The sequence below is a fragment of the Pimephales promelas genome, chromosome 2 (assembly GCF_988280905.1).
Source record: "Pimephales promelas chromosome 2, fPimPro1.hap1.1, whole genome shotgun sequence".
NCBI classification, from domain to species: Eukaryota; Metazoa; Chordata; class Actinopteri; order Cypriniformes; family Leuciscidae; genus Pimephales; species Pimephales promelas.
This window is the reverse complement of record NC_142770.1, coordinates 45893578-45906687: the sequence shown is the minus strand read 5'-3', so window position 1 is coordinate 45906687 and position 13110 is coordinate 45893578. Positions and strand designations below refer to the sequence as shown.

Genomic DNA, 13110 nt, shown 5'->3' with positions numbered 1-13110 from the left:
AGGCATTAAGCTGGTTTAGATCGTACTTATCGGACCGTTCTCATTTTGTCTGTTTAAATGGGAAAAAATCAAAGATAACGTCAGTAGACTATGGAGTACCGCAAGGATCGGTTTTAGGCCCTCTGCTATTCTCAATATATATGCTGCCACTTGGTAATATTATAAGAAAACATGGAATTAATTTCCACTGTTATGCTGACGACACTCAATTATATATTTCATCGCGACCAGATGAAAACACTAACTCATCTAGAATGACAGAGTGTCTCAAAGATATAAAATGCTGGATGACGCGTAATTTCCTGCTATAAAATTCAGATAAAACGGAGGTATTACTTATTGGTCCAAAAAACTACTCTCAAAACCTCTCGCAATACAACTTTAATATAGACGGATGTCCTGTTACTTTATCCACTACAGTAAAAGACCTGGGTGTTATACTAGATCGCAACTTGTCTTTCGAACATCATATTTCATATGTTACAAGAACAGCCTTTTTCCACCTTAGAAACATTGCTAAGCTACGTAACATGCTATCTATTTCTGATGCTGAAAAATTAGTTCACGCATTCATGACCTCGAGACTAGATTACTGTAATGCTTTATTAGCCGGTTGTCCTGCATCCTCAATAAACAAGCTACAGTTAGTACAAAATGCAGCTGCTAGAGTTCTTACTAGGTCAAGAAAATATGATCATATAACACCGATTTTATCATCTCTACACTGGTTACCTATTAAGTTCCGCATCAAATACAAAATACTACTACTGACCTATAAAGCCCTAAATGGTTTAGCTCCTATGTACTTAACGGACCTTCTTTCGCCCTACAATCCACCGCGTTCCTTAAGATCACTAAATTCAAGGCTTCTGGTCATTCCTAGGATATCGAAGTCCAGTAAAGGAGGGAGGGCGTTCTCGCATTTAGCTCCAAAACTCTGGAATAGCCTTCCCGATACGGTCCGAGCCTCTGACTCGCTGACACAGTTTAAAACTAGATTAAAGACGCATCTCTTTAGTCAAGCATTCACATAATGCTTACCTTCTAGTCCTCTGTTATGCCATACGGAACCGTTTGCCACTGAAACTGCTTAATATATATATATGATATTCATGACATTTATGACAGTGGGTTAGAATGTAAATAAATGTTTCTACTTTAAACTTTGGTAGAATACTGATCCTTTCACAGCCAAATTGAGTACACTTTAATATTGTAAAAAAAAAAAAAATATATATATATATATATATATATATACACATACATGGAATGAATTTTTTTAATATTCCATACCATTTACAGAGTGTTTTCTACAAGATCTCCAACACTCACTAAGTGAATTCTCTGGTGATGAAGCATCACCTCTTGAAACCCCAAGAGATCCTCTTCTGGCTTCCTCAAACTGGAGCAAAAGACAAAGTCTCTTTTCAGAGAGGTGGAGGGCAGAGAGACCCCGCCTGGTAAACACGGCTGCGGAAAGGGAACATGTGGCAACACACATCTGCCAACAGTGTGGGAGCAATCCAGCGGCTGTCCGGTGTTGTGACTGTAGACCACGTCCCTTCTTCTGTGCTGAATGTGACGTCAGCATGCACACCAGACATGTTCTTCACAACAGAGATGCCATGACTGCTGGATTCTTCCAACCATTGCCTCCAACAACTTACGTGGTGGATAAGGCTCTTTCCCATTGTGGTAAGTTCTGGTTTGTGTACAACATGTATAATTTTCACAATAGTTAAGCTCATAAGCTTTATTATTTAAATTATGCCTTTTTTTTATTTTCCATTTTTTTTCCATTATTGTTTTATCTTGGATTTATCTTCATTGCCATTGATCTATTACAATCTCAGTCAATACAAATTGATCATAATTAAAAAAAAAAAAAAAACATATGTTCATATGTTTAACATATGTTATAACATCCCAGCGTCTCTATAAAGATAACGATGGCAACAAAGGTCGAGCCAGAATCCGCCGCAAGATCAGGGAGGAGAAGGGAATCCTGACATCTGTTGTGGAGAAATACAACAGAATGGTTCCAATCACAGAAACTCTTTGCCTAGACACCATTTTGTCTGGTGAGACAGCTTGGCCATGGCAGCTCCCACACAGTGGTATGTACACTAGACTGTTGACTGCTACTGACAAATCTGATACATAATGACTTCAAATGTTATTCAGCAACCCCATTCTATTTTAGAGGGTCTTTGAAGGTTGATGTTTAATACTAATGATTTGTTTATTTATCATAAATGCATTCCAGACTCTGTCGATCTAAGGACAAAGAGAAGAGCTTTTGACATCATCATGTCAGTAAGGAGGCTTGAGGAGGAGCAGAAGATTCTTGTTGCAGAGATGGACCACCATTGGAAATCTCCCTCAGCTCGTTCTGATACCCTCAGAGAGCTGTCCTGCTTATTTTCAAGTGAGACACTCTATATTATGTATTTGTAATAAATTACATAACCATAGTAGCCTGGGAAAACCCATACAACTTCCGGCAAATTTAGATTTGCTCTGAAAGTTATTCCGGCAAAGAGCTCATTCAAGCTCATTTCCAATCCGTCGAAATCGCGGTACCAATCAGAAACGTTGGGGCGGGCTTTACACGATGACAACAGTGCTAGGATTTTGAAGCAGATTTTGTAGCCTACATTATAAAGTTGGGTGCCGCTGTCAAATCACTCGTTCGAATCAGCTATCGTGTCTGTTTTAAGCGCTTTGAACGTTTCCTTTGTGTTAAAAACCGAGCAAAGAACAACACTCGGAGATGTTTCTCCGCCGCTCTGCATACGTCATCTCCTTCATCACTCTGATTGGTTTTAGGTCTATCCGCGATGTCCGTTGGTGACGCCCCTCTGGAATGAAAATGATTTGTCTATGATGCTTTGCCAGACCATAACTCAATTATGAATGAATGGTCTGGTTGCAACCAGGCTATAGCCATAGGGTTGCACCGACAAAAGATTGCTATTAGGAGGCCCTAATAAATATACACACAACAATGATGACTGTTTATAATGTTTCTAAGGCTGGTATTATATTCTTGTGTTCCTCTTTTAAGATTCGCAATGTGATCTAAGTGGAGAGGGTTTGAAAGGTCTGCACAGCATCATCCTCAGAAAGTGGCATCAAATCAGAGAAATGAAGGTGCAAGCAATAGACTGTTACCTCCAAGTTTTGTCTGGAGCAGAGAACATCAGCTTTTTGGACAATGCATCATCTGATGAGTACGACAGTGACGATGACATTTCTGATGATGGACTGTAATCTACAAGACTGTAACACCTTTCATACTTGGACAATAGCCTTAACTATGAATATAAAGCATGTAATAAAATCTGCTATTTATCACCATATAAATAAAACCAAAGTGTAACCTCTTCTTTCACATGCATAGAAATGTGTACATGCATGCCTCTTAAACCAGTCAGTGATGGAATGTAATTGCATTAATTAAAGTACTGTACTGTGAGGTATAGTAACTTTCATTAGTTGAACTGTAGGGTGCTGTATAACAATGGGCTTTATGCCCAGCTGCACTACTTCCTGAACTTAAGCCAGCTCCTTATTTCCGGTCTGCCATTATTGGCCAAATTGATTAATTTAGGTGTGTCTGATTATTGTTGCCGTGACTACTGAGGTCAAGCACACCTGAATTAATCAATTTGGCCAATAATGGCAGACAGGAAACAAGGAGCTGACTGAAGTTCAGGAAGTAGTGCAGCTGGGCATAAAGCCAATTGAAACCTGTTTAGTGACATGGAAGAAGCAGATTATGAGGAGGAATACCATAATGATGAGGAGGAATAATCATTATTATGATCACTACAGATCATTTGTTAGACAATACATAAAAAAAAAAAAATTAAGAACAGAATCCAAAACACGCAGTTACCAAAAAGAAATGTATCGCAACTAAGTAATTTTGTTTTTGCAATTACGTTAAAAAGTATAATAATGACAAGGTGAATAAATTGTGTACTGTAAGCACTGCAAGTATAGAATTGTACTGAATATAGGTTAACGCTTCCTTTTACAGTACTGTACAGTACTTACAGTATACTTACCTAGAAAGTACATGGGCTAGTGGTAGGTTCAGGGTTAGAACATAGTTATTACCCAGTGATTGTATTTACTATAATTAGTATATAGTATGTACATGGGTAACGGGAATGTAAAATGCATATTGTTACCGAATATTATATAGTATTGAATGTCTTCAGCACTGTTTTGCATACTGTGAAAATACAGTAAAACAACTGCAAAAGACAAAAAGGTTACCGTGAAAAAAGCCTAAATCAAAAGCATGTTACAGTTTTTACCAACTGCCTACACACAAAATCTTTTCATGTCACATGATTTTTGAAACCTCTCACTCAAAGTGCAAAACTATATGCCAAATCTTCAAACCATACGTTATTTCTCAGCTTTTGACTCAGTTTTCAATTGCATAAAACACTTTTTTTTTCCAAAACACTACACACAATTCTCTTAAAAATAAGATAGCTACACAAGATAGCTAAAACACAAAGACACAACCAATCAAAATGCTACACTTATTCACCAGGTCACACACACACTCCTCACATGTGCAAACATTACACACACTCCTCACATGTGCAAACATTGCTTATGTACATGTTTATAGTTTTGTTGTATGCTATGTATACAATAGTAATGTTTGGCCTAATATATAATTTCTGTTTCTACATTGCATTAGTGTTTACGCGTACTTGTTACCCCTCTCAGCAGATTACTCTCACTGTAGAACATTGTATTGAAATGTAGATATAAGCCTATGAAAGACCAAAGAGCTTTAGATTTAGAACAGCAGTGTTTACATGGTATATTCAAAAGTGTATTATTATGAAAGACGTGTTTGCTATTTGATGCAAATGCTTCATTCTGACATGTGTTTATGGCATTTTGAATGCAGTGGTCCATTTTGAAGGAGATGTGAGGCATTTTGCAGTTTGTGTGTGCAGTTTTGAGAATTGTGTGTATAGTTTTGAAAAGAGACTTAGTTTTGAAAACGTGTGTAAACAGAAATGTACACTCAGAAGAATTATTGCAAAATCATGGTCAGTGAGAGAGTGATTCTGCTTCCCCAGATAGCAAACTGACATTGAATCAACGTGGAAAATGACATCGAAACAACGTTGATCTGACATTGTTTTGCTCATCGAATTAACGTTGAACCAACGTCAGGCGCGTCATTCTTTCAAAACTAACGGAAAATCAACTTAAAATCAACGCGTTGTTTCAACGTTATGAAAGCAAACCAATTTTCGATTTCATTTAGCTTTGAAGAATGCCGCGTCTGACGTTGGTTCAACGTTAATTCGATGAGCAAATCAACGTTGTTTCAATGTCATGAGAGACGTCGTTTCCGCGTTGATTCAATGTCAGTTTGCTGTCTGGGTCAGCATCATGTCTTCATGTTGGTCCGGCCGGAAGACCTTGGCCACATCACAGACAATGTCATCTCAGGCAAAAGGAAAATCGCTAAAGCAGATCCAGCCTTTAAAACATTCTCCACACCTTGCTCTGCTCTTTCTCATCCTCCTCCTCTTCCTCTTTGGTCACCACCTATTTCACATACTCTCCCTCTTATATTGTTACCATCCATTGTTTGTATCAACATTCAGTGCAACATTTTAAATCAATTTTGGAACTCTGAACTGACTTGTATTATGTGCAATTGGTTTGATCTCATCAATTAGAAATAAGTGAACAATTTTGAGTTGTTGTCTGTAAACGGGGTTAGTGTTTTAGCAATTCTGAAAAGTCTATTTTAAAACATTTGTAAAATATTACTGTATTTTTGTGTTACGAGTGCAGATCAAAACCAAACACAAGCATATATAAATATAGAAAAGGTGGGGAAAAAAATAATGTGCAGATATAAATGTGACTCAATACAGTTTGTTGTCCATGATGAAGAGAGTAGCTATATCCGACCTTCCTCCCTCAGGGGTCCCGTAGCACCCCTGGAAAAGCAAAAAAAAAAAAAAAAAAAAAACTCTGCAAAGTCTGCAAATGCAAAGTCTGATAAGTGTATAGAAGTGAAAATTGGTAGGACAATTATTTTTGTTATGTTTAATACATAATGTTGAACAGAGATGTCTGGCATACATGGAAAGGTGTTACAAAAGCATTTTAAAAAGTGCTCACAGTGAAATACCACATTTTAGTCTGAATCTCAAATATGTCGAAGAGATTAGCTTAATTAACATATTTAGATGTACTTTTGTTCATTAAAGATTGTATTTATTTAATTCCATAACAATACGTTTTAAAACTATATTACCCATGAGCCTCTATCGTTGTGTCACTGGGACGGGCGCTGTAAATTGTAGTTCATTGAAGTGTGTAGTTACACTACAGGGTTAGGGTTAGGATCTCGGTAAAGGTGTAATATCTTTTAATATAGCAATACCTCATTGTTAACTGGTAGTATTATTGACGTCATAACGACAGCAAAACATAGTTTGCGATATGGAGCGTTTTTTATTCTGACATAAACGTTAGTCCAACCACAGCTTGTCCTGCTGGCGCCATGGAAACGTCAAAACTACGTCACACTTGGCCATTTGGTGGTTCTTCCGACTTTTGATGTACACAAATCCAGGATATTTATTTATTTTGTTGTTATTTTTCATTGAAAGAAATACGACTTAATTTCCATGATTATTTATGTATAATGTATTGTATAACGTAATAATAATATATGAGCGATCTTACAAAAATACAAACTCTTGATAGTTATTATAGCATTGCAGTATTTGTTTTGAACAGATGTAAATAAATCTCTTAATCAAATTCAAAAGGGACTAACAAAAACCCCTTCAATGGAAACTATATATAATCTAATAAGTAAATTGAAGCCATCATGTTCACCTTGAATGCCCACTACCTTGTAGTTCACCTTAGTTTTTCATGTGATGTGCCAAAATATATGAAGACGTTTCTTTAACCCCTTCCCTTTGAAGAACACATTGCCCCTAATATATATATACGTGTATATATATATATATATATATATATATATATATATATATATATATATATATATATATATATATGATGAGTTCAGATGCAAAAGCCTCTAAGTGCCATTTGAAATTTTCTTCTAAAATGATGATTTTTATCAAGCTTGTATATTTAAGTTCAGTAATTTCACTTAAATGGCAATGAAAATTACCTATTAATTGTTATTTAAGTGAAATTACTGAATTACCGAGGATTGAACCACCAACCTTACGGTTCATAGACAACCCACATGAACCACTGAGCCACTACCGCCCTGTTTTTGCTAATCAAACAAAAATACAGGACTGATTTCCCAAAAGTCCTCTTAAAGGTTCTTGTGCACCAACTCCGTAATTCACGTCCGAGATTTTCGCACATTACAAAATAAATACAACAAATAAATGTTTAGTCAATCACGTTTACACACTGAAACTTTCATCTGTTATAAAAAAAAAAAAAGTTTTTGGATCATTAGCAAGAATTTTGAATGGTGTTTTGACAATTCAGAGCCACCGAATGACGAATACGTAAAAACGCATACCAAAATTTCAGAATCAGTGTGCAAGGGACCTTAAAGGGATACCTCAACGTTTTTTTTCATATTAAACTATGTTATTTCCTTAACTAAGATGAGTTGATACACACCTCTGTCGTCTCAGTGCGTGCTCTCAATCGCTCTGGCGCGCGAGACACTTTGATCGCACTTAACTAGCCCAGTTCATTCAATATGGGCCAAGCAGAGAAGCGACCAAACACCTCCATGTTTTCCCTATTTAAATACAGTTACATGAACAGTGTAACTCGACCTAGGATGGTGACACAAAATAAAACGTTGCGCTTTTCTATGCGTGTAAAGTGGATAACTATATTGTATGGCGGAATACCACAGCAACTTCGACTCGGCACAGTAATATCATCACTCGTGAAAAGTCCTCTCCCTCGACAGAGTGAAGATATTACTGCGCCGAGTTCATAGATATATGGACTTGCACTTGCTGTGGTATTCCCCCATACAATATAGTTATCTACTTTACACGCTTAGAAAAGCACAGTGTTTTATTTTGCATGCACTGAGACGACAGAGGTGTGTATCAACTCATCTTAGTTAAGGGAATAACATAGTTTAGTATGAAAAAAAAGTCAGGCCACAGCTAAATACCTAAATACTGCAAACTGGGTACCAATAACTCTGTTCGCTGAATTAAGCCAATTCACATGAAGTCAACTCTAACTGGAGCAAAATTATTTAGTGTGGAGTAAGATGTACCATGCAAAAAGTTACCTTTTCTTCTGTTCTTCACACGTGGCCCTTTCTGACTGAAAGACGTGGAGATGGAAGAGGCAGACAGAGATGGAGGAGAGACAGAGCGAGAATAGTGTGAAGAGGTAGAGGTGTTTTTACGTTTAATTTGTCGCAAAGATTTAGAGCATGGCAGTGAAAGTGGGGAAGAAAGTGAAGGAAGAATATATGTAGAAGTAGAAGAGGAAGTAGGAGAGAGAGAGGTTGGAGAGAGTGGGGAAGACAAAGGAACAAGGTTAAGAACAAATACAGTCTCCTCCACCGCCATTTGACCCTCCGCCGCGGTTGACCCTCCACCACCTTTTGACTCTCGGCCGCCGCTTGACCCTCCACCGCCGCTTGACCCTCCACAGCCATTTGACCCTCCGCCGCTGCTTGACCCTCCACCACCTTTTGACTCTCGGCCGCCGCTTGACCCTCCACCGCCGCTTGACCCTCCACAGCCATTTGACCCCCCGCCGCTGATTGACCCTCCGTCACCATTTGACCCTCCGCCGCCGCTTGATCCTCCACCACAATTTGACCCTCCGCCGCCGCTTGATCCTCCACCACAATTTGACCCTCCGCTGCCGCTTGATCCTCCACCACAATTTGACCCTCCGCCGCCGCTTGATCCTCCACCACAATTTGACCCTCCGCCACCGCTTGATCCTCCGCCGCCGCTTGATCCTCCACCACAATTTGACCCTCCGCCGCCGCTTGATCCTCCGCCACAATTTGACCCTCCGCCGCCGCTTGATCCTCCACCACAATTTGACCCTCCGCCGCCGCTTGATCCTCCACCACAATTTGACCCTCCGCCGCTGCTTGATCCTCCGCCACAATTTGACCCTCCGCCGCCGCTTGATCCTCCACCACAATTTGACCCTCCGCCGCCGCTTGATCCTCCACCACAATTTGACCCTCCACCGTCGCTTGATCCTCCGCCACAATTTGACCCTCCGCCGCCGCTTGATCCTCCACCACAATTTGACCCTCCGCCGCCGCTTGATCCTCCGCCACAATTTGACCCTCTGCCGCCGCTTGATCCTCCGCCACAATTTGACCCTCCGCCGCCGCTTGATCCTCCGCCACAATTTGACCCTCTGCCGCCGCTTGATCCTCCGCCACAATTTGACCCTCAGCCGCCGCTTGATCCTCCACCACAATTTGACCCTCTGCCGCCGCTTGATCCTCCGCCACAATTTGACCCTCCGCCGCCGCTTGATCCTCCACCACAATTTGACCCTCAGCCGCCGCTTGATCCTCCACCACAATTTGACCCTCCGCCGCCGCTTGATCCTCCACCACAATTTGACCCTCCGCCGCCGCTTGATCCTCCACCACAATTTGACCCTCCGCCGCCGCTTGATCCTCCACCACAATTTGACCCTCCGCCGCCGCTTGATCCTCCGCCACCATTTGACCCTCCGCCGCCGCTTGATCCTCCACCACAATTTGACCCTCCGCCACCGCTTGATCCTCCGCCGCCGCTTGATCCTCCACCACAATTTGACCCTCCGCCGCCGCTTGATCCTCCGCCACAATTTGACCCTCTGCCGCCGCTTGATCCTCCACCACAATTTGACCCTCCGCCGCCGCTTGATCCTCCACCACAATTTGACCCTCCGCCGCCGCTTGATCCTCCACCACAATTTGACCCTCCGCCGCCGCTTGATCCTCCGCCACAATTTGACCCTCCACCGTCGCTTGATCCTCCGCCACAATTTGACCCTCCGCCGCCGCTTGATCCTCCACCACAATTTGACCCTCCGCCGCCGCTTGATCCTCCGCCACAATTTGACCCTCTGCCGCCGCTTGATCCTCCGCCACAATTTGACCCTCCGCCGCCGCTTGATCCTCCGCCACAATTTGACCCTCCGCCGCCGCTTGATCCTCCGCCACAATTTGACCCTCAGCCGCCGCTTGATCCTCCACCACAATTTGACCCTCTGCCGCCGCTTGATCCTCCGCCACAATTTGACCCTCCGCCGCCGCTTGATCCTCCACCACAATTTGACCCTCAGCCGCCGCTTGATCCTCCACCACAATTTGACCCTCCGCCGCCGCTTGATCCTCCACCACAATTTGACCCTCCGCCGCCGCTTGATCCTCCACCACAATTTGACCCTCCGCCGCCGCTTGATCCTCCACCACAATTTGACCCTCCGCCGCCGCTTGATCCTCCGCCACAATTTGACCCTCCGCCGCCGCTTGATCCTCCGCCACAATTTGACCCTCCGCCGCCGCTTGATCCTCCACCACAATTTGACCCTCCGCCGCCGCTTGATCCTCCGCCACAATTTGACCCTCCGCCGCCGCTTGATCCTCCGCCACAATTTGACCCTCCGCCGCCGCTTGATCCTCCACCACAATTTGACCCTCCGCCGCCGCTTGATTCTCCACCACAATTTGACCCTCAGCCGCCGCTTGATCCTCCACCACAATTTGACCCTCCGCCACCGCTTGATCCTCCACCACAATTTGACCCTCCGCCGCCGCTTGATCCTCCGCCACCATTTGATCCTCCGCCACCGCTTGATCCTCCGCCACCATTTGACCCTCCGCCGCCGCTTGATCCTCCGCCACCGCTTGATCCTCCGCCACCATTTGATCCTCCGCCGCCGCTTGATCCTCCACCACAATTTGACCCTCCGCCGCCGCTTGATCCTCCACCACAATTTGACCCTCCGCCGCCGCTTGATCCTCCACCACAATTTGACCCTCTGCTGCCGCTTGATCCTCCACCACAATTTGACCCTCCGCCGCCGCTTGATCCTCCACCACAATTTGACCCTCCGCCGCTGCTTGATCCTCCACCACAATTTGACCCTCCGCCGCCGCTTGATCCTCCATCACAATTTGACCCTCCGCCACCGCTTGATCCTCCACCACAATTTGACCCTCCGCTGCCGCTTGATCCTCCGCCACCGCTTGATCCTCCACCACAATTTGACCCTCTGCTGCCGCTTGATCCTCCACCACAATTTGACCCTCCGCCACCGCTTGATCCTCCACCACAATTTGACCCTCCGCTGCCGCTTGATCCTCCGCCACCGCTTGATCCTCCGCCACCGCTTGATCCTCCGCCACCATTTGACCCTCCGCCGCCGCTTGATCCTCCGCCACCATTTGACCCTCCGCCGCCGCTTGATCCTCCGCCACCGCTTGATCCTCCGCCACCATTTGACCCTCCGCCACCGCTTGATCCTCCGCCACCATTTGATCCTCCGCCACCGCTTGATCCTCCACCACAATTTGACCCTCCGCCGCCGCTTGATCCTCCGCCACAATTTGACCCTCCACCGTCGCTTGATCCTCCGCCACAATTTGACCCTCCGCCGCCGCTTGATCCTCCACCACAATTTGACCCTCCGCCGCCGCTTGATCCTCCGCCACAATTTGACCCTCTGCCGCCGCTTGATCCTCCGCCACAATTTGACCCTCCGCCGCCGCTTGATCCTCCGCCACAATTTGACCCTCCGCCGCCGCTTGATCCTCCGCCACAATTTGACCCTCAGCCGCCGCTTGATCCTCCACCACAATTTGACCCTCTGCCGCCGCTTGATCCTCCGCCACAATTTGACCCTCCGCCGCCGCTTGATCCTCCACCACAATTTGACCCTCAGCCGCCGCTTGATCCTCCACCACAATTTGACCCTCCGCCGCCGCTTGATCCTCCACCACAATTTGACCCTCCGCCGCCGCTTGATCCTCCACCACAATTTGACCCTCCGCCGCCGCTTGATCCTCCACCACAATTTGACCCTCCGCCGCCGCTTGATCCTCCGCCACAATTTGACCCTCCGCCGCCGCTTGATCCTCCGCCACAATTTGACCCTCCGCCGCCGCTTGATCCTCCACCACAATTTGACCCTCCGCCGCCGCTTGATCCTCCGCCACAATTTGACCCTCCGCCGCCGCTTGATCCTCCGCCACAATTTGACCCTCCGCCGCCGCTTGATCCTCCACCACAATTTGACCCTCCGCCGCCGCTTGATTCTCCACCACAATTTGACCCTCAGCCGCCGCTTGATCCTCCACCACAATTTGACCCTCCGCCACCGCTTGATCCTCCACCACAATTTGACCCTCCGCCGCCGCTTGATCCTCCGCCACCATTTGATCCTCCGCCACCGCTTGATCCTCCGCCACCATTTGACCCTCCGCCGCCGCTTGATCCTCCGCCACCGCTTGATCCTCCGCCACCATTTGATCCTCCGCCGCCGCTTGATCCTCCACCACAATTTGACCCTCCGCCGCCGCTTGATCCTCCACCACAATTTGACCCTCCGCCGCCGCTTGATCCTCCACCACAATTTGACCCTCTGCTGCCGCTTGATCCTCCACCACAATTTGACCCTCCGCCGCCGCTTGATCCTCCACCACAATTTGACCCTCCGCCGCTGCTTGATCCTCCACCACAATTTGACCCTCCGCCGCCGCTTGATCCTCCATCACAATTTGACCCTCCGCCACCGCTTGATCCTCCACCACAATTTGACCCTCCGCTGCCGCTTGATCCTCCGCCACCGCTTGATCCTCCACCACAATTTGACCCTCTGCTGCCGCTTGATCCTCCACCACAATTTGACCCTCCGCCACCGCTTGATCCTCCACCACAATTTGACCCTCCGCTGCCGCTTGATCCTCCGCCACCGCTTGATCCTCCGCCACCGCTTGATCCTCCGCCACCATTTGACCCTCCGCCGCCGCTTGATCCTCCGCCACCATTTGACCCTCCGCCGCCGCTTGATCCTCCGCCACCGCTTGATCCTCCGCCACCATTTGAC

At 45.5% G+C, this 13110-nt stretch overlaps 1 long non-coding RNA gene across 1 annotated transcript; it reads left to right on the top strand.

Moving 5' to 3' along the window:
* The first annotated feature begins 1931 nt into the window (after positions 1-1931).
* LOC148997623 (uncharacterized) lies at positions 1932-3127 on the top strand. The gene is made up of 3 exons (XR_016147506.1): positions 1932-2117; positions 2267-2428; positions 3068-3127. It is a non-coding gene; the product is annotated as an uncharacterized LOC148997623 (long non-coding RNA).
* The last annotated feature ends 9983 nt before the right edge of the window (positions 3128-13110 follow it).